Source organism: Zalophus californianus, chromosome 6 (genome assembly GCF_009762305.2).
Source record: "Zalophus californianus isolate mZalCal1 chromosome 6, mZalCal1.pri.v2, whole genome shotgun sequence".
NCBI lineage: Eukaryota > Metazoa > Chordata > Mammalia > Carnivora > Otariidae > Zalophus > Zalophus californianus.
In genome coordinates this window covers 49,648,456-49,669,093 of record NC_045600.1, presented here as the reverse complement: position 1 = coordinate 49,669,093, position 20,638 = coordinate 49,648,456, and the positions used below count along the sequence as shown (strand labels likewise).

General features: G+C 34.8%; 1 pseudogene; it reads left to right on the top strand.

Annotated features, from left to right (window-relative positions):
* Nucleotides 1-6,772: 6,772 nt before the first annotated feature.
* LOC113909309 lies at nt 6,773-8,550 on the top strand (annotated as a pseudogene).
* Nucleotides 8,551-20,638: the final 12,088 nt, after the last annotated feature.

The following is a 20,638-nucleotide window of genomic DNA, read 5'->3' as shown; positions in this document are numbered from 1 at the left end:
AAAATGACATGGGAAAATCATTCCCATTATATTTTTTCCCTCTCCAGTGCCTTGACTGAATAAATTTCCTTACCACATAAGGACTATAACTAATATTAGCACCTTTTTATTTTAAAGGATATTTGATCATTTTATTTTATTTTATTGTGATATATATGTGTATATATATATACATACACACATATATTTATGTGAAAGAAGTTTTCATTAAAGTAACTACTAATGCAATCTTAATTGTGTTTATAGTTTAGCTTGGTATTTACCAAGACTACCTTCATAATTTAAACAGGACAGAAAACTGTACACATTTAGATCAAACCGTTTCTTATTGAGAGTGGAGACTCAGGAATGATATCTAACAGGTGTCTAGCTCTCTAAGCAAATAGAACTAATGAGGCAAATTTTCATTGTGCAGAGAATAAAAAGAAAGAGTAAGACACATAGCATCAATTAAGAAATATATGATAAGTCATCTGGCTTGATGATGTAAATAGATAATAAGTTCCATATGCAGTTCTCAATATTGGCACCATTGCAAGAATACTAAATGAGCACCAAATCCACTTAAACATCTGTCAGGTCTCTCATGCAGGTAAAGCAGATTTACCTAGCTGATACTTGATTAATCTTGTTGACCAGTGCATCCTCCATTCACAAAGCAAACATCAAGGGAATCTGATAAACTGGATCATACTATGACCAAGACAATTATTAGGCCAAATGTAACTGACAGAGTGGGTCTCTAGAAGTAAGTGGCTGTGAAACTGGAAGGGAACAATATACAGAATGCAATACTCCCAGGTAGTAGAAAAGTGTTTTATAGAATTTAAAGAAACAGCACAAGCTTTCACATACAGATATCTAAAAGGGAAAACAGAATCAAACAATCTGGAAGTCCACAAATATATAATGCTGACTTGCCAGTAACATATTGTACTGATTCATTGATTTATTTAACAAAGACTGTTTATTTCCTTCTAGAATGTTAGGCACCATTTTTTCTGAGGGCAAAATTAAAAAGAGAGAGAGAGAGAGAAAGCAATGCTTAAATAAATCAATGTATCTTTACAGAAAATTCTCCAAAAGGTTCCGATTTTTATTTAATATATACAATGGGGAAAAAGTTAAGATACCCCTGAGAAAATGCATTGAATCTCAAGAAAAACATTAAGAGGAATTTAATTACCCAGATTTTATATTCAAAATAAAAATATATATACACTGGAAAGGACAATGCTCACTTCTGTTTCACCAAATAAAAAGCAATCTTAGAGAACAATATGGCAAATTGTGTTTTTGTAGCAGCAGTTCCCAAATTTGATGTACTCACCAGTGCACAGTTTAGATGTTTTTCATTAAGAGACAGGAAATATTTGAAATTAGAACCATAATTATTGGTTATCTGATAATATTGCCAATGTTTTCTTAGCAAACAAAAACATGCCAGTTAATGATTGCAGTTGCCTGTATTTCTTATAGGCAAAATAAATTCTTGCATAATTGGCATTGCTATTGATTTTACATATATTTGTTTATTAGATATGTGAACTGAGTGGTATATATGGATAATATCTTTATTTTCCTCCATATGTTCATTCATTAATCAAATGTTATCAAGTACCTACTTTTTCTAGACACTGGCATATCACTTGTAAAACGTCAGAGAATCAACCAGAGTTGTGGACTTGTGGATATATTTTGAAAGTAGAACCATCAGAATTCCCCAACAGAATGAATAGAGGTTATGAGAAAAAAAAGAATCAAGAATGATTCCGAAATGTTTTTCCAGAGCAAAATTATCTTATGGATTCATAAGAGGAAATTTAAGGAAAAAAAAGTGATTTGAGTGGAAAAAAAGTACTATAAATCAAATTTACTAAGAATGCTAAGGCAGAGCCAATCTTCATAGGACACAGCCATTAAAACTTTGGGACAGCCTTAGATGATTCTCACAGGAACAAAAATAAGTAAATAGAAGGAAATCAAAATGAGGAACAAAAATTGTATTTAAAAACTATGAAAAGTGAGAGGAAGGTGATAGTACCATTAGAGGAATAATTAAGCTAAGAGAAAGCCTCTCTTGTTGGAAAAGAGAAAGAAAAATAACTCTTCCAGTCAAGAAAAGGCATTCCAGTGCAGTCTTGTATATATAACAACCCACATGCATTAAAGATGTCACACTTGAAACAAAGGGTGTTCTAAAATCAGGTCCTTCCTCTGTATTCATAGCTAGAGGAATAGGATCAATAAGAATGGTAGAGGAATACCACTGAGAAGCTGAGTCCTGGGAATGAAGTCACTAAAATGGAAGAAAGAAGTATAGAGAGAAGAGACAGATTTTGTCACCCCACGATCATAGGTATGAACTAATGCATAGTAATATCCTGAGGCAATATGCTTCATGTGCTATGGGAGAAGCATGTCCATGAGAAAAATCATTTTGACTTCCTACTTACTTCTAAAAATAATTTAAATGTTCTTTATTTTTCCCATCAAATCAGAAGACTGGACCTGTAAGAACAACAGATACATGCAACAGAATAATATTTTTGAGATATTGATTTTTTTTTCCTGAAATTGCCTCTTTTTTTCTCCCCCTTCCATCATCCCATTCAATTAAACAGCTATAGAATTATTATCTTGGGGTAAGGGATATAAGTTTGATGGAAAACAGAAAATATTCTGTAAGTCTTTGCTAACTTTTCTTTTCAAAGTACTACAGCCCTTGAAAAAAATCAGAACACTTCTAGCATATTTTAAATGCTTTGGTGAGTGAGATTTGAGGATTGTGTATCATTCTGCTGGAGCAGTGTTCCTCGTCTGGAAGCAATTTCGCGTCCTTCCTCACCACCCACCAGAACACATTTGGCAAAATCTGGAGCCATTTCTGAATGTCACCAGGAAACTGAAGTGGGGTGGAGTTCCTGGCATCTAGTAGGTAGGGGTGCCTACAATATGCATGAGAGAGCTCCCCAACAGCTAGCCAAATATTACCCAGACTAAAATGTCAAGAGTGCTGGGATTGAGGAGCTCTTTGTTTTGGGGAAACGGGAGAATTATTCTTTTAGTTTTGTAGGAAGACAGAGAATATGGCTGGGTAAAGAGAGTACAGACAGCAGGAGATTTTGAAGGAAGGAATCCATTCACCTGGTAGAGCCCTGGATGCTGTGAGGACATCTTGTCTCACATGGTGACACCTGGAGGCATGGTACAGCTGCAATAAGGGAAGGACTGTGCATTGTGTTCAGGCTGATTTGGCCTGAGCCTGGCAGAAATGCTGGCACTTTTGTATGTCAGGGAAGCTATAGGATGATCTCATGTCTTGGGGCACAGAAGGGGTGGCAAGAGGTGACTAGAAGTAAAAATGCTAGGCAAAGGACTGGCAGGGGCATCTCAGTGGAGAACCTGAGACAGAGGCCCAGCGATGCCCTTTAATCTACCAACTCTGCAACAAAGCTGTGGCATGAGGTAGATACAGAGAGCTGAGCCCTGGAAGAGAAAAATCTCTGTGGTAACTCAAAGAGGGTGCTGTCCAGCAACAGAGGAAAACATTTCCCAGGAAGCCAGTGAAGTTTAGGAAAGCATCCCACAGTAGGAAACATTTTTATAGAAATAAGTTTAAAATCATTCAGTTTTAGGTGGTTATACTTGAGCTTGGGCTGGGCAAACTTAACATTAAAATTTCTAGAGCTAAATTTAAATATGTCAGATTAGGGAATAGAAAAATTCTTCACTTTTCCCAAGTACAGGGTTTTTTAAACTAGGTTACGGATGATTTAAAAGACGTGTTGCTATTGTTCTTTTGCTTTGTTTTTCTTTAATTTTTGTGTTGTTTTTTCACTTAGACATTCTAACTAAAATGGCTGGGATTGAAAACATTTGAAGAATGCCATTTTGCAAACTTGTAGTCTTTTTTTTTATAGAATTTTTTTAAATTTCTTATTGTTGTGTTAATCACCATAAATTACATCATTAGTTTTGGATGTAGTGTTCATTCATTACTTGTAGTCTTTTAGTCTTTTATTATCATTCTACCCTAAGATTTCTGGCAGAGATTAGAGGGGTGGCAGCAAAATACAAGTTTGGTGTTTTTTGTTTTGTTTTTTTTGTTTGTTTGTTTTGCCTGAATAAACTGATCTCTTTATATCATGGATCTGTAAGGATATTAGTGTTATAATTCTCTTAAAGGTTTCACTATTTAACTTTTAAAAATATCAAATATCAAATTTAAGTAACTTTTTAAAATATCAAATTTAAAATATCAAAAATACTTTCTTATGCATATTGTAGGTGTTTATCAGCACCCCTACCTACTAGATGCCAGGAACTCCACCCCACCCCACTTTCCTGGTGACATTCAGAAATGGCTCCAGATTTTGCCAGATGTGTTCTGGTGGGCGGTGAGGAAGGATGCAAAATTGCTCCCAGATGAAGAACACTGCTCCAGCAAAGTGATATCAGAAGTTAATAGCCATGTCTTTAATAACTAAATTTACTAAGCACTAAGTATGTGCCAGCCATTCAAACCTAAGCAGACTGACTTCAAAGTGCATTGCAGTGGGTAAGAGCGACCCTCTATCCCAGGATAGAAAGTTCCCAGAACCTACTGACTAATACTTCTAAGACTTAATACTAGCTGCAAAGAGTCTGGGAAATGAAATTTTTATTTTGGAAATTCATGTAGCCAGTTAAATTTGTAATGCTATGAAAGAGGAAAAATCAGATTTGGGAGACAACTAGAAGTCTGTGCCCCTGGCTAATTGGAATAAATAGTTATTGTATCTCCTATAAGAACATTTTCTCCATCTTCCCTCCTAGTTTAAGAATCAATATTGATGAGCTTGTCTAGATGATCTATCCTATACCAGATTCTCTGTATGCTACTTGATTAATACTGAAATATTTGTCTATTAAAATTAATTTAAAATCAAAAATAAAATTCTTCTGCAAAAAAAAAGAAGAAGATAGCAGAAGGGGAAGAAAGGGGGGGAATCGGAGGGGGAGACGAACCATGAGAGAAGATGGACTCTGAAAAACAAACTGAGGGTTCTAGAGGGGAGGGGGTGGGGGGATGGGTTAGCCTGGTGATGGGTATTAAAGAGGGCACATTCTGCATGGAGCACTGGGTGTTATACGCAAACAATAAATCATGGAACATGACATCAAAAACTAATGATGTAATGTATGGTGATTAACATAATAATAAATAAATAAATAAATAAATAAATAAATAAATAATAAATATAAAATTGAGTTTTATTACCAAAAGTACCCCTCATTATTCTTAAGTGATGCCTCTAAGGAAATGCCTGACCCTTTTTTCCAAGCATTTAAGTCACACCATGTTTAAGTTTAGGTAAAATAACAGCATCTGTGAAATTAGCAACTAAAGTACTATATATGATTTGTTCAATTATTTTCTTTGTCATATGAAATCTAGTATATTTTATGATTTTCAAAAAATATATGATGTCCTATATTTGTGTGTCCGTTGGCTTGAACTCAGGACTGCTTGAGGGCGGAGTTCATGGCCTTCACTACCATTTCTGGCCATTCCTGTTATGTGGGAAAGCCTGGAAGCCTGATATGCTACTTTTATAAACTGCCAAGTCTTTCCTAATGGGTTTACATGAGCTAATGCTGCTGTTTTTCTCCTTCTCCTTCTTTTTAGGTAGACAACCAAGTTATATTACTGAAGATTGGGATGCTCTTTTCTAATAGATACATGAGTGCCTGTACAAAATTTAGATACAAAATTTAATTCCTTTTCTTTGTCATTGCATTTTTTAAAAAGAGTATTAAGCTGCTATTAAATGAGAAAGGTACTAATGTTACCAATGGGAGAGTGTGTGTTTTGTGAATGGAAGTCTTGGTCCTTGGATTTTCCACAAGAAGATTTAGGTGGGAATCTGGGCCCGAATAAAGACAGGCAGAAGGGAAGTAGCCAGCATAAAGCAGTTTATTATAGTGAAAGTACACTCTCACAGTGGGAAAGTACCATGAGATGCACCATGAGGTGGAACTGGCCCTCGGTTCTTTTGGGGTTGCATATTTGTTGTGTCTGTCTGGGCTGGGAGGAGCCAAGATGTACAGTAGGGTGGTCTCTAATGGAGGCTGCTTCTAATCATTTGGGGAACCCCCCCCCACAAGTTTGGAGAAGAGAGTTTTTGACCCTACAGGGTTCGCTCCCCAACTATCATGGCAGCATTTTCCATGGGGATGGAGGCTATAACTTCAATGCAAATACATTAATGAGTCTAGGGGTTACCCTGAGGCAGAGGAGGAAGAGGAGAGTGCATGCTTTCAAACAGTGGCTCTTGATCTGTCGGCCCCAAGGTCTTGGAAGCCACAGGTCAGGGTGCTGTGTCCCTGGGCTTAATTATCACCATCCTTGCCTCTAGCAAATATCTCTATCATTCCCCTTCAAGGACTTGGGGCTCTGCCTTGGGGCATTCTTCCCACTGCTCATGTCTAGCTTCTGCCCAACACTAACTGATATTATTTCTGGTTTCTAATTTTAGTGAGATTAAATCAAGAGTTTAACTATTAAGTTTAAAACTGACCATGGACAATAATATATCTCTGAAATTAGACTTGAAATCTGAAGATTTAGAGACAGAGTTCTGGAGCTCCCTGGAATTATTGTATTAGCACTAATATCAGGAAGAATCTGTCCAGGATCAAGAAGCAAAAAATAGGGGCGCCTGGGTGGCTCAGTCAGTTAAGCGACTGACTCTTGATTTCAGCTCACTTGTGATCTCAGGGTTGCGAGATGGAGCCCAAGTGAGCCCCATGCTGAGTGTGCATCCTGCTTGTTATTCTCTCTGTCCCTCTTCCTCTGCCGTCCCCACCCTTGCAACATGCTCTCGTGCTCTCTCTAAAAAAAAAGCAAAAAAATGTTTATCAGAGGAATATATAAGATTCACCAAATCAGCGTGAAAGGGAAGAGTTTAAATGCTGGAGAAGGACCAGACAAATAACACATTTCTAGGCAAGCTAAGACACAATGGGCTGCCATTAAATCATGAATTAACACTAAAACTACACGCTAGTTAGAATAGATCATTATTTGTCTTTTCTTTCTCAGTGTATTTATATTCAAACTGTTCATACATAATTAATAAAATTCCTTGTCTCTATCCTATATCGTTGTTTATTGTAAACAATCAGATTTAATAATAAATAAATGCATTTTTAAGAGGTAAGTCTTAGATTAGGACACCAATATGACATTGTAATTATCATTCTGGTGAATTTGTTTCTAAAGTGAAATAATAAGACTTTACAGCATTGTTTCCAAGAGAAGTTCTGTCTCGATTACTGCAGCAAATAGATCCACAAGTACACCAGGATATAGAGTCTACCTTCTTGTAGTCCTTTCTGAAAATCATACCACATCATCTTATTACTAGTTTGCTTGTGAAATATTGATAATGTCATGCTCATGGGAACATTGAATATTGTGTACCTTAAAAATAACATGATTTGCAAGCAGTGTCAGAGTTGTTGATTCTTTATCCAAAAACATAATTTCCATATTATGGAAATTCACTACATACAATTTCACATTTTTATTTTTATTTTTTTTAATTTTTTATTGTTATGTTAATCACCATATATTACATCATTAGTTTTTGATGTAGTGTTCCATGATTCATTGTTTGCGTATAACACCCAGTGCTCCATGCAGTACGTGCCCTCCTTAATACCCATCATAACCCATCCCCCCACCCCCCTCCCCTCTAGAACCCTCAGTTTGTTTCTCAGAGTCCATCGTCTCTCATGGTTCATCTCCCCCTCCGATTTCCCCTCTTCATATTTTTATTTTTGCAGATAATCATGGATAGTTAAGAATAAACAGATTTTTGCCTTCTAAATGGCCACGATAACATATTGGAAAATATATCTTCTGATGTACTATTTTCTTCTTCAACATAGACTTCCAGCAAATCTGTCAACCTGAAATTCCTGTTTCAATTTTGAGTACAATTTTAATTCTTTTATCTTTGGATCAAAAATTACACTTTGGAGCAGTAGACAGTGGTGGCAGAATGTTGCTTCCAGAGTGTTTAGCCTAATTGGCAAGTGAGCAATTTCCACTCAGTGTGTGTAAGAGCACATGGAAGTGCCCTGAAGAATGAAGACTACAGTCTCCCCCAGTTATGTCCACTGGCTATCCCCTGCCTGACGTGCCCCACATCAAGACCCTCTCTGCTAGAAGGCTTTGTAAGAGGAGGAGAGGGCTCCTTGAAGCAGCCTTTCCATTAATGAAAAAGTTGAATTGTACCACATTAAGTTAAACTAGAGCTTTTCTGAAATGAACAGGAGCAGGAAGAAGTGGAAGATGATTGTGGGCACCACCATGATCTTCATGGACTTCCTCACTCTCATTTTGATCTAGGAGAACACTATGTTTATAGCCCCATCCCCGACACCTTGGAAGAGGAGTGGGTAGCCAAGCAGACCAACAGGATGTTGTACATGAAGGTCAACCTAATACATAGCTTCTCAGCCAAGTGGGACTACAACAAGAAGGAGTGGAAGAAATAGGAGCCCGCCACTCACCCATCTGAGCCTCACCTTGTTCTGCCACCTCCATGCATCTCTGTGTATTTACTGGAAACAGTTATGTTACAGTACCAATGCTAATAAATGAGCAATTTATGTGGGAAAAAAATTGCACTCTGATTTCTGTGTAACTCTGAGTAAATGTCTGTCTCAGGTAATAGACCAGACTATGATTGAATGTTTGATCTGCTCAGTTTTCTGGGAAACACATATCACTGCTCCATATAGATATTGTAAGGAAGTTGATGTTTCCGTAACTTTCACTAGTTCTCTCATTTGTTGATCTTGTCTCCTGTGAAAACAGTCTGGTGTCTTTTCTTTTTCAGCACCCTCCTCAAACTTATTTGAGTTATTTGGTGTTTAATTTTCACTTTCATATATTCTTGTATCTATTTTAATATTGCTTTGCTTTTATGTCTACACATACAGGATGTTTTCATGTTTAAAGCATCGTTTAAAAATTCATATATTCAGACAGAACTGGAGGGGCAAGAGAAATTTCAATCTGCCACAGGACTTACTTTCTGATTTCCACAATGGCTTCATATAGCAGACACTTCTACAGTGGCTTTCATTTTGTTCCTTTTTATTCTCTGTTGCTACAACTGATGTTTTAGAATTACTGTAATTTCTCTTTAGGCCTCTGATAGGATTTAGCCTCACTAATTTACAAATACGAAAAGGTGAAATTTTTAGGAATTTTCAGTGTAAATTCCAAACATGTTTGTGGAGTTGAACATTGGAAAGTTTGTGAAAGGCCCTAGATAAGATGGAATCAGAAATCACTTTACTTACCTTTTTAAATGAATCATTCCTTTAATGATCAGAGCTGACTAATAGGAGTGATAAGCATTCATTACAAATTTCAGCATCAGATTTCCTCTTTCACAGCTGGGCGCTCTGATATGTTAAGCATCCATTCTGTTAGATTCTGTACTAAGATCAGTAAAAAGTGACCTCTCTGTTCTATGATCATAAAATGGTTAGATGTCCCTCATATGAACTTCCTCAGCAACTGGACCTGCTCCAACTTGACACAAACTCCAAGCATTTGTTGCCCTTACTCTCCATTTATTCCTAACACTTAGATTAAGGTAATTCCATAGTAAGTTCTTGCTTTAAAAATAGTTAAGATGTACATATGGCAAACAAGCATGTGAAAAGATGATCAGCAATTTAAAGATTTTATTTTATTTAGAGAGAGAGCTAGAGTCCAAGCAGGGGGGAGGGACAGAGGGAGGGAGAGGGAGAGCAAGGTTCTCAAGCAGACTCCCGGCTGAGCTTGGAGTCCAACGCGGGGCTTGATCTCATGACACTGAGATCATGACCTGAGCCAAAATGAAAAGTCAGATGCTTAACTGAGCGACCCAGGTGCCCCAAGATGATCAACAATTTAAATAATGAAATACCACTAAAGACCTATTAGACTGACTAAAATCCAAAACACTGACCATAGCAAATGCTGATGAGGTTGTGGAACAATGGGGACTTACATTCATTGTTGATGGGATTGCAAGGTGGTACAGATACTTTGGAAAACAGTGTGGCAGTTTCTACAAAACTAAACATACTGTTACCAGCAATCATGTTCCTTTATATTTATCCAAAGGAGGTAAAAACTTATGTTTACACAAAAACATGCACACGGGCGTTTATAGCAAGCCTTATTCACAATTGCCAAAACTTAAAAGCAACCAAGTTGTCCTTCAGTAGTAGATGAATGGATAAACTCTGTTACATAAAGACAATGGAATATTTTTTAGCACTTTTCAGTGCTAAACAAGCTATCAAGCCACCAAAAGACATGGAGGAAACCTAAATGCATATCACTAAGTGAAAGAAGCCAATCTGAAAAGACTGCACACGGGAAGATTCTAACTATATGACATTCTGGAAAAGGCAAAACTATGGAGACAGTAAAATGATCAGTGTTTGCCAAGAGTTTGGGAAGGAAGGAGTGAATAGGTGGAGCATAGGGGTTTTTAGGGCAATGAAACTATTCTGTATGATAATGTAATGGTCGATACATATTATTATGCATTTGTCAAAAGTCATATAATGTACAACACCAAGAGTGAATCCTAATGTAAACTATAGATTTTAAGTAATAATGCATCAATATAGGCTCGTCGATTGTAACAAATGTAGCACCCTGATGCAATATACTAATAATCAGAGAAACTGTGTGTGTGTGTGTGTGTGTGTGTGTGCATGTGTGTAGGGCTGGTGGTAACAAGAACGTATATCCAAACTCTCTCTATACTTCACATTCAATCTATCTATAAATCTAAAAGTTCTTGAAAAAATAGTCCATTATTTTTTAAAAAGTTGTTGAATAAATGTTTTGTAAAACTTGATTACATTTTAAATCATCACAAGGCATTTTAAAATTAAAAAAATCAAAGTTAATTTTGGTTAAATTAAATTAAACATTCAGTGCTTTCACCTAGAACATCTGGTTGGAAATCTGATTGCTTGACTGCACCTGACCAGGTTTAATTGAAGAATGAACTTTCTCCAAACTGCTGAATACAATTGTGCTCTGAGATCCTTTAATCCTAGGACACACTCTCCTTCAGGTTCATAGGTAACATGGGAAAGTTTACTATTTCTGTCATGTCAAGTCAGTACAGTACCAGACTGCCCCAGTGCTTTGGAGCTGATTCACACTGCCTTATGGTAGTTGATTTGTTGCTTTTCTTTCTAATTCCCTGATACCATGTTGTCTGAATTTGGTAATGATGGAGTATTTACACCATGGATGTCAGCAAATGCTACAAATCAGTTAATTCCTTTTTTTCTTTTCTGGTTTAGCTTAGAGAGCTGGCTTACCAATATACCATTGATTAATAACTTAAACTTATTATAAAACCTCCTCCACAGAAAAGACAAAAAGATGACACTTATTATATAAATATTTTACAGAAAAAGACCATTTTTTCTACATATTTTTATCCTCTCAATTTTCTAGAACCCTAATAGTAGTTTGATTTAGAAGTTTCTTAAACTGCATTGTAATAGCAGAAGTGAATCAAGGGATCATAAAAGCCTATAGGCAATATAGATTGTGCGTTAGCAGAGAAGCCCATAAATGATTAATTGGAATAACAGAAGGAACTGAAGGAGAATCTATATGCACATGCCTGAAGCACTCAAACAATTCTGCCTTAAGGTAATTCTCAAAACCTGGTGATGAAAAGATGATGGGGAGAATACTAAAGTGTATTTTTTTTCGTGCATGCCTAGTGGACTCCATGTTCTTTTATATTAAGCCTATATAACATTAATGCATATTGAAAGAATTATAATACCAGGTTGTAGAATTTCAAATAGCAAGATAAAGTTTAATGGTAAATTGAGAAAAATAACTATATGGGGACAGAATGCAAAATCAGTAGCACATACGTTACTAATTATTAAAAGCAATTAATACACTAATTTAAAATGCACAAAATTAATTGTGCCAGGCACTGTACTAGGCATAGGAAATACAAAAATCAACTCAGAGCTGGTAAAAGTTCCTAAGTGGTGGTATGTAATAAAGAGACTACAAATTCCTCTGGAAACAATAACAATGTCTGTCTGACAGTTACTTACTCTGCCTGTTTTTCAAGATCTTGATATTTTTGAGAAATATTTGCTCAGTACCTTGTGAAATGTCCTTTAGTTTGGGTTTGAATAATGTTTTCTCATGATTCGACTGAGGTTATCGATTTTGGAGAAGAATACCACAGAAGGGATGTTGCCTTCTTATAGCATCATACATCAACATGCCTATTTCAGTGATGGTAAACTTGAGCATGTGGTTAAGGTGATGCTGTCAGATTTTTCCACTGTAAAGTTACCCTTTTTTCCTTTCTATACTCTCTTCTTTGAAAATTAGTAATTCCAGCCAACACTCACAGGGAAGAGAAGTCTTACCTTTTAGTGGGAGAAGTATCTTCATATATTATTTGGTACTCTCCTTTAAGGAAAATTTGTCCTTTCTCTGCCATTATTTATTTTCTCAATCATTTATGTATATCAGTATGGACTCACTGATATTTATTTAATGACTTGAGTTATAATCCAATACTATGTTATTTATTTTGATGCTCAATTGTTCCAACTTTGGCCATTGGGAGCTCTTTCACATGGCCTTCTGTATCCTGATATTATTTATTTTTTTCTTTTAAATTTTTCCTGTTTTAGCACTTATTAACTTCTAATACTATAAAGTGCTCCATCTCATCACCTATTTTTCCCTCCTTTAGGCTTAATATCAGTAATTTCTTCAAGAATATCTAGTTCCTTTTCCTGGAGAATGGGTATTTGTAAACTAAAACCTGAGTGCTAAGTGTGCTTATTTCTACTAAGACCTCACTGCTTCTACATCCTCTCTAATATACACCATATTTGTATCAGTCTGTATTCCATTCTGGGATCCTCCAATATCCTGGTTAATTTTTACAATTTTCTTAATTAAAGATCACTCTTTGTGATATACAGATATTGACAAATACAAAAAGTCATGGATCCACCAATCCAGTACCATACAGAAGAGTTATTACATAACCCGCAACATTTCCTTGCACATTTCATTTTTTTACTGAAGTATAGTTGATATACATTGTTATATTAGTTTCAGATGTACAATATTGCTATTGGACAGTTTTTTTACATTACCCAGTGCTCACCACCATAAGTATAGTTACCAAACGTCACCATACATAGTAATTACACTGTTATTGACTGTATTTTTTTCTTTAAGATTTTATTTATTTATCTGACAGAGAGAGAGAGCACAAGCAGGGGGAGCAGCATGCAGAGGGAGAGGGGGAGGGAGAAACAGGCTCCCTGTTGAGCAGAGAGCCTGAGATGGGACTCCATCCTAGGACCCTGGGATCATGACCTGAGCCGAAGGCAGACACTTAACGACTGAGCCACCCAGGTGCACTTGACTATATTCTTTATGCTGTACTTTTCATCCCCTTGACTTATTTATTTTATAACTGCTTCAACTGTTTCCTTCACCTTAATCTCCTTCACCTATTTTTCCCATCTCCCCCACCCCACCCTTCCCTCTGGTAACCACTAGTTTGTTTTCTGAATTAATGAGTCTGTATCTGTTTTTTCTTTGTTTGTTTTGTTTTTTAGATTCTACATATAAGTAAAATCATATGGTATTTGTCTTTCTCTGTCTGATTTATTTCACTTACCATATACTCTCTAGGTCCATTCATATTGTCACAAATGGCAAGATTTCATTCTCTTTTATAGCTGAGTAATATATATATTGTATATATATATACACCACATTTTCTTTATCCAATCATCTATGTATGGATAATTAGGTTGCTTCCATGTGTACATTTCTTTTGTAGGAAACTTTGCTCTCTTCAAAGTCCAGAAAAAAAATCATTGAACTATTTTCTTTACCAATAGTTTTGCCTTTTCCAGAATATCATATACATGGAACCATACAACATATACACTTTGGGTATGACTTTTTTCTTTCAGCAGAGTGTCTTTAAGATTCATCCATATTTGTTATCAACATCAATAGCTCATTCCTTTTTATCAGTAAATAGTAGGGAATATTATTCCACATATCATTCACATGTTGAAGGAAATCTTAGTTACTTCCAGTTTTGGGAGATTATAAGACTGCTATAATCATCCATGCACAAGTTTTTGTGTTAACATAAGTTTTACATTTACATATGTAAATACCTAGGAGTGTGATTATTAAGATTAGATTACAATGTCAAGTAAAATGCAGATACCTTATCACCATTTGCATTTCTTTACCCTCCCTCTTTTATGACATAATTATCTAAAATATTACCTCTACATACAATGAGGGTCAGATTAAACCATTTTATAATTATTTTTGCTTTTAACAGTCAGACACAATTTTAAAAATTCAAGAGAATGGTTTTATTTTTACTAATATGTTTATGCTTCCCATTACTCTTTCTTAATTCCTGATGTTTTATATTTCCTTCCATTGTAACTTATTTCCTGCATCCCCCTTCCAAGCAGGTTCTGTCAATGGTACTCTGAATTCCGCCTCCCTTAGTAATGAGGTGGCAACCCACCCACATTTGAATTGTAGCCCACAGAAATGAGTCAGGAAATGCATTCTGAATCTCAGCAAATAGCTACCTCCTAAAATAGGAGATTTATAAAGGAACCGTAGTCTTATAACACAAAATATTTTTAGGGTGGAGTGCAAACTTACTTGTCATTCTAAGAAGTTATATCAGGCAAGATTTAATCAGACAAGGGTCCTGTAGGATATTTATATTAAGAAGTTTATTGCATGGGCACCTGGGTGGCTCAGTTGGTTAAGCGACTGCCTTCGGCTCCGGTCATGAGCCTGGAGTCCAGGGATCGAGTCCCACATCGGGCTCCCTGCTGGGTAGGGAGTCTGCTTCTCCCTCTGACCCTCTTCCCTCTCATGCTCTCTATCTCTCATTGTCTCTCTCTCAAATAAATAAATAAAATCTTTAAAATAAAAGAAGTTTACTGCAAAAAAATTGGCTTATCTGATTCTGGAGGCTAGCTAGACAAGTCTAAAAGTCATAGGACAGGCTGTCAGGAAGAATAAACTGGAGCTATTGGGGATGGGCTAAAGCTGCAGTCCTCAGGGGAATTTTTTTTTTCTATAGGGAAGCCTCAAATATGCTTTTGAGGCCTTTCAACTAAATGAATCGGGCCCACCTAGATTATCTAAAATAATCTTCAACTGATTGTGAACTTTAATCACATCCATCAAACACATTCACTGCAACCCCTAGATTGCTAGGGACTATCCTCTAGTCAATGAACACATCATACTAAACAAAATCTCAATTTGAATTGAGACACTAATTTGAACTGACACTAACACAAAGATGACACAGGTGTTGGAATCTCTGGCAAGGATTTCAAAACAGCTGTCATTTAAAATAGTCTAATGAGCAGTTACAAACACTCTTGAAACAAATTTAAGCTATCAAAAATCTCAGCAAAAAAAAAAAGAGAAGACAAAAAAGATTCAAATGAAAATTTTTGAATTAAAAAGCACAATAATCAAAATTTTAAAAAATCATTGGATGGGTTCAATATCAGAATGGAAACAACAGAAGAAATAATGAATTTGAAGATAAAGCAATAGAAATTTTACAATCTGTATATCAATGAGAAAATATATTGAAAAAGAATAAATTGATATATTGAAAAAAGAATAAGTTGTGAGACAGTAACAAAAATTCTAATAACGGAATTATTCATCAGAGTCCCAGAAGAAGAAGAGAAAAAATTGTGGCACTGAGAAAAAAGAAAAGAAAAGAAAAGAAAAAAAGTAAATATTTGGGGCTACAAACTCCCTGAATTTGGTGAAAAACAAAACATAAACCCTACAGATTCAAAAAGTTGAACTGAAACAGGACAACATCAAAAAAATCTATGCCTAGGCACTTCTTGATAAATTTCTGAAAATTAAAGACAAAAATCTTGAAAGCAAACAGAGTGAAACTATGTATTACCTGTGAGAAATGACAATTCAAAAGGCAGTAGATTTCTCATCAGAAACTGAAGAGACAATAAGAAAGTGGCACATTATTTAAGTGCTGAAAGAAAAGAACTGTCTGTCCAGTATTCTACATCTAGCAAAAGTATACTTCAGGAATGAACGTGTATAAGATCATTTCCAGATGAAAGAAAGCTAAAAGAATTTTCATCAGCAGATCTGCTCCAAAGAACATCTAAAGGAAACTCTTTAAACTCCAAACTTTTACCAGTTACTATTTCTGAGAATTAGAAGAGCAGGAGAGAGAATTAAAGCACATGGCAATTATTTTATTTTAAACGAATGCATCGTTCTATGATTAATGGTTTAACAATAAGATATATTTCACATTTTGAAACTTTGAAGTATGAATTTTGAAAGGATCCAAAACAAGAGTAAGATTATAGTCCAGATACAATATCTTCAGACAAAGCAAAGCTTGAATTTATAAATTAATAACCAAAAAAAACTACAAAAAATAGGCAAAGAAAATGAACAATTTATAGAAAATTAAATCCAAATGTTACTAAATATATGAAAAGATTTCCAACTTCCCAAGCAGTCAGAAAAATATAAATTAAATAAGAGTAATCATCATTCTATACTCCATCAGATTAAAAACTTTTAAAGGAATGATTCTAATCATAAAGATGTTTACTGAAGCATTGCTTGTTGAGATAAATAGTAGAAACAAAAAGAAGGCCATCAATAAGTGGAGAGTTGAGTAAATCATAATTTACACCAATATCCAAACACAGAACACTGTACTGACATTTATTTCTTTTTAAGTTTTTATTTAAATTCCAGGTAGTGAACATATAGTGTAATATTAGTTTCAGGTGTACAATATAGTGATTCAACACTTATATACATCACCCAGTGCTCATCATGATGAGTGTACTCCTTAATCCCCATCACCTCTTTAACCCATCCTCCCACCCGTCTCCCCTCTGGTAACTTCCATTTTCTTCTTTATAGTTAAGAATCTGTTTCTTGGTTTGCCTCTCTCTCTCTTTTTTCTTTCCCCTTTGCTTATTTGTTTTTGTACTGACTTTTAAAACTGTATATTAAATGTATAACAACTGACTTAGATTTTTATGACATACCAAAAAATGATAAAGCAAAATGCAGAAAAGTGTGTATAATATAAACACACTTTTTAAAACATAAAACAAAAATATGTAGGTGTGTAACTGAATGTATATATGTATGTGTACATGTGAATATATTTGTATATAATTATGACCATGGGGCTCCCTATGCAAGGATTCACATTGCAGAGTTAACATTTGTTACCTGTGGTAATATGGGTGGGGTATGCATGAGACAACAATAGAAAGGAGTGTATGTAAAATAAAATGACTCAGTATATTTTGGTGAATTCAGCAATAAATTAAGGCTCTGAAACAATAAGGAGACAACTAAGCACAAATTAGGAGCAAACAATATCCAGTGTGGAAAACACTGTAAAAGTTGCAAACCTGTCCTCCTACTGAATATCTTAATGAAACATATGGTACCTTCAACCACACTGGTTCAAGGTTATTAACAGCTCCTTAGAGATAAATATTTTAAAATTAATTTCAGAATATATTTTATATGTACATATTAGTTTGTATAGAAATATGTGTAGTACATTATATGGCATTTTCACTTAAAATAATGAAAATGAAATAAAACCACAAGGAAGCTTATTTTTCTTATGTACTTACCAAATTTATGCCTTTGAGCACAATGCATTTGGGAGTGGTGGAGAGGGAGTGCAGCAAAACAATGTGAAATTCTCCCATGAAAGCATATAATTACTTTGCTTCTGAAATTGTCAAACTTCCAAACTTGCAGATTTGTACTTAGTTTAAAATGTTTCACAGATTTTATACTCTAGATGGGACAAACTACCTTCTGAATAAAAATTGTATGGAGAAACCCATGAAACCAAATGGGAATCTATATCAAAGCTAATTACCCTACTAAGTGTGCTGAGTGAATGGGGACTCCAGTCAGTTCTTAGCTGATAGAATTACAACATCTGAAATGATTTCCCTGCCAAAATACATTGGTCTGAATTGAATGAAATCTGAGTTAGATGTAGTCTCTGCTGATTCCATAAATAAATAAGTAAATAAATAAATAAATAAATAAATATCTCAGTCCTCAAAATGAAAATTCCTAGTCTCAGTAATGGAAAATTAGGACAATGTATTCCTAAAAAGGAAATTTGAAAGGTTTCTATTATCATTATTGCCCTTTAAAATGAGTTACAATTAAACCTAGTTTGGGGATAAGTTAAAACAACCAGTAAGATACCAGTTTTATGCAAAAAAAAAAATCTTTTCATAAGGACATAAGGTGATATCTTAAAATCTGAATCCTTCCTGAGATGTAAATTCTAAAAATCCTCTAATAAAATAAAAATTCCTTACCACAGGTTATAAAAGTACTCATGTTAAATTTATACTCGTTTTATCTAAGACTATTTGAATAAACTTAATATCAATTAAATGGCACACAGAATGCATTTAAATAACTTTCTTAGTAAAGAGACAATTGGGAAACTGAGTCTATAGTATGGAGATTCACATAGACTATTAAGATTAAGACTAACGAACAGTGTTATTTGATGAATAAGTAGAGCTCTGACAACTTGTACCCTGAATTTAACTGGATAAGCTACATACTGAAAACATTTGCAAATGAGAATGGGAAATTCCACCTGAGATTTTATGCACACACTCTTAATCTTTTGGACTTATAAACCTAATTATTATGAGAACTGTTTGGAAAGTAAATCATTAAACAAACAAAAACTTATTGTTTTCCATATTTTTCACTTGATTGCTCCTTAGAGAGAAAGATTAGTTAGATCCACTAGGAGTGTCCTTCCCATGGAGCGGGAGCTGGTAATGAAAACACTGTATACCTAGAACTAGTCCAGTTTGTATGAAGAGCTGAGAAGTTCATGGAACAGGTTAGGGTTAGAAGATTACAAGAAATTGACCAAAATGGTCATAGCCACAAGGAACACACAGAACTGTAATAAAAACAATCTAGGATTTGGAGGGGGGCAGAAAGCAATCCAGGAAGATAAGACAACATCAGATTGGCATGTTAATGGAAGTGTGATGTTGGAAAAAAATGAGAGGGCCATTACCCATAATCTTTTCTGTGCACAAACTATTTAATAGGCATATACTTGAAAAGTAGCTACAGTTGACCCTTGAAAATTGTGGGGATTAGAGGTGCTAACCCCCATGCAGTTGGAAATCCACATATTAACTTTTGACTTCCCCTAAAACTTAACTACTAATAGTTTACTCTTGTCCAGAAGCTTTACTGATAACATAAACAGCCAATTAACACATATTTTGTAAATGTATTATATACTGTATTCTTATATAAAGTAAGGTACAGAAAAAATGTTAGAAAAATCACAAGGAAGAGAAAATATATTTACAGTACTGCACTGTATTTAGTGAAAAATTCCACATGTAAGTTGACCTGCACATTTCAAATTACTATGTTGTTCACCTGAAACTAATGTAACCTTGTGCATTAATTATACTCAAATAAAATAATAACAAAAAAATAAGCAGAATTGCACAATTCAAACCTGTGTTGTTCAAGGTATAATGAATTTCATTAATTCATTATAATGAATTTTTTATAATAATATTTCCTATCTTAATTTCAGTCAGAGGTAGTATCCAATAAAGATTCTTTTTAAAAAGGTGAAATTTCAAGTCATGTTAAGAATGAAGAGTTAGGTATCTCTGGTTTTGTACATGAAGGATAGAACGTCAGGAGAGAAAAACATGAATGAGAGAAGCAAATATTTACATGATGGTTTTTTGATGTTTCAGTTATAAAATGAGATTCCAAGTTCTATTTATTCATGAAATAAATATCTGCTGAATGTTTATAATGTGGATTACATGCTGGCTGACACTGTAAAATGTGGTAATGACAATTTAATTAATAGGCAGTAATGACAAATGATTTCTGAACATCAAAAATGCCTTATGATACACCACCATATCATAATTCTGATGCCAGTGACATATCATAAAAAATGTGAGAATTTCATACTGGGAGTAGAACCAGTCCTTTTCTTGCATTACTGTAATGACAGAATATATTTTCATTAGCAAGATAGAAAAAAAACTATATGTGATAATTAAATCAAAAAAATCTTTTATTTATTTCAATTCTAGTGCCAAAACTGTACTTTGGTAAAAATATTACAAACATTTAAAACCATGTCTTTTTATAACCTTCAACTCTAAAATAAGGATTTTTTTCCACTAGAATCAAGAGTACCAAAGGAAATATACTCAACAAGAATATAATTAGCCTATTTTAAAGATTTTATTTATTTATTTGACAGAGAGAGAGATAGCGAGAGCAGGAACACAAACAGGGGGAGTGAGAGAGGGAGAAGCAGGCTTCCCGCTGAGCAGGGAGCCCGATGCAGGGCTCGATCCCAGGACCCTGGGATCATGACCTGAGCCTAAGGCAGATGCTTAACGACTGAGCCAC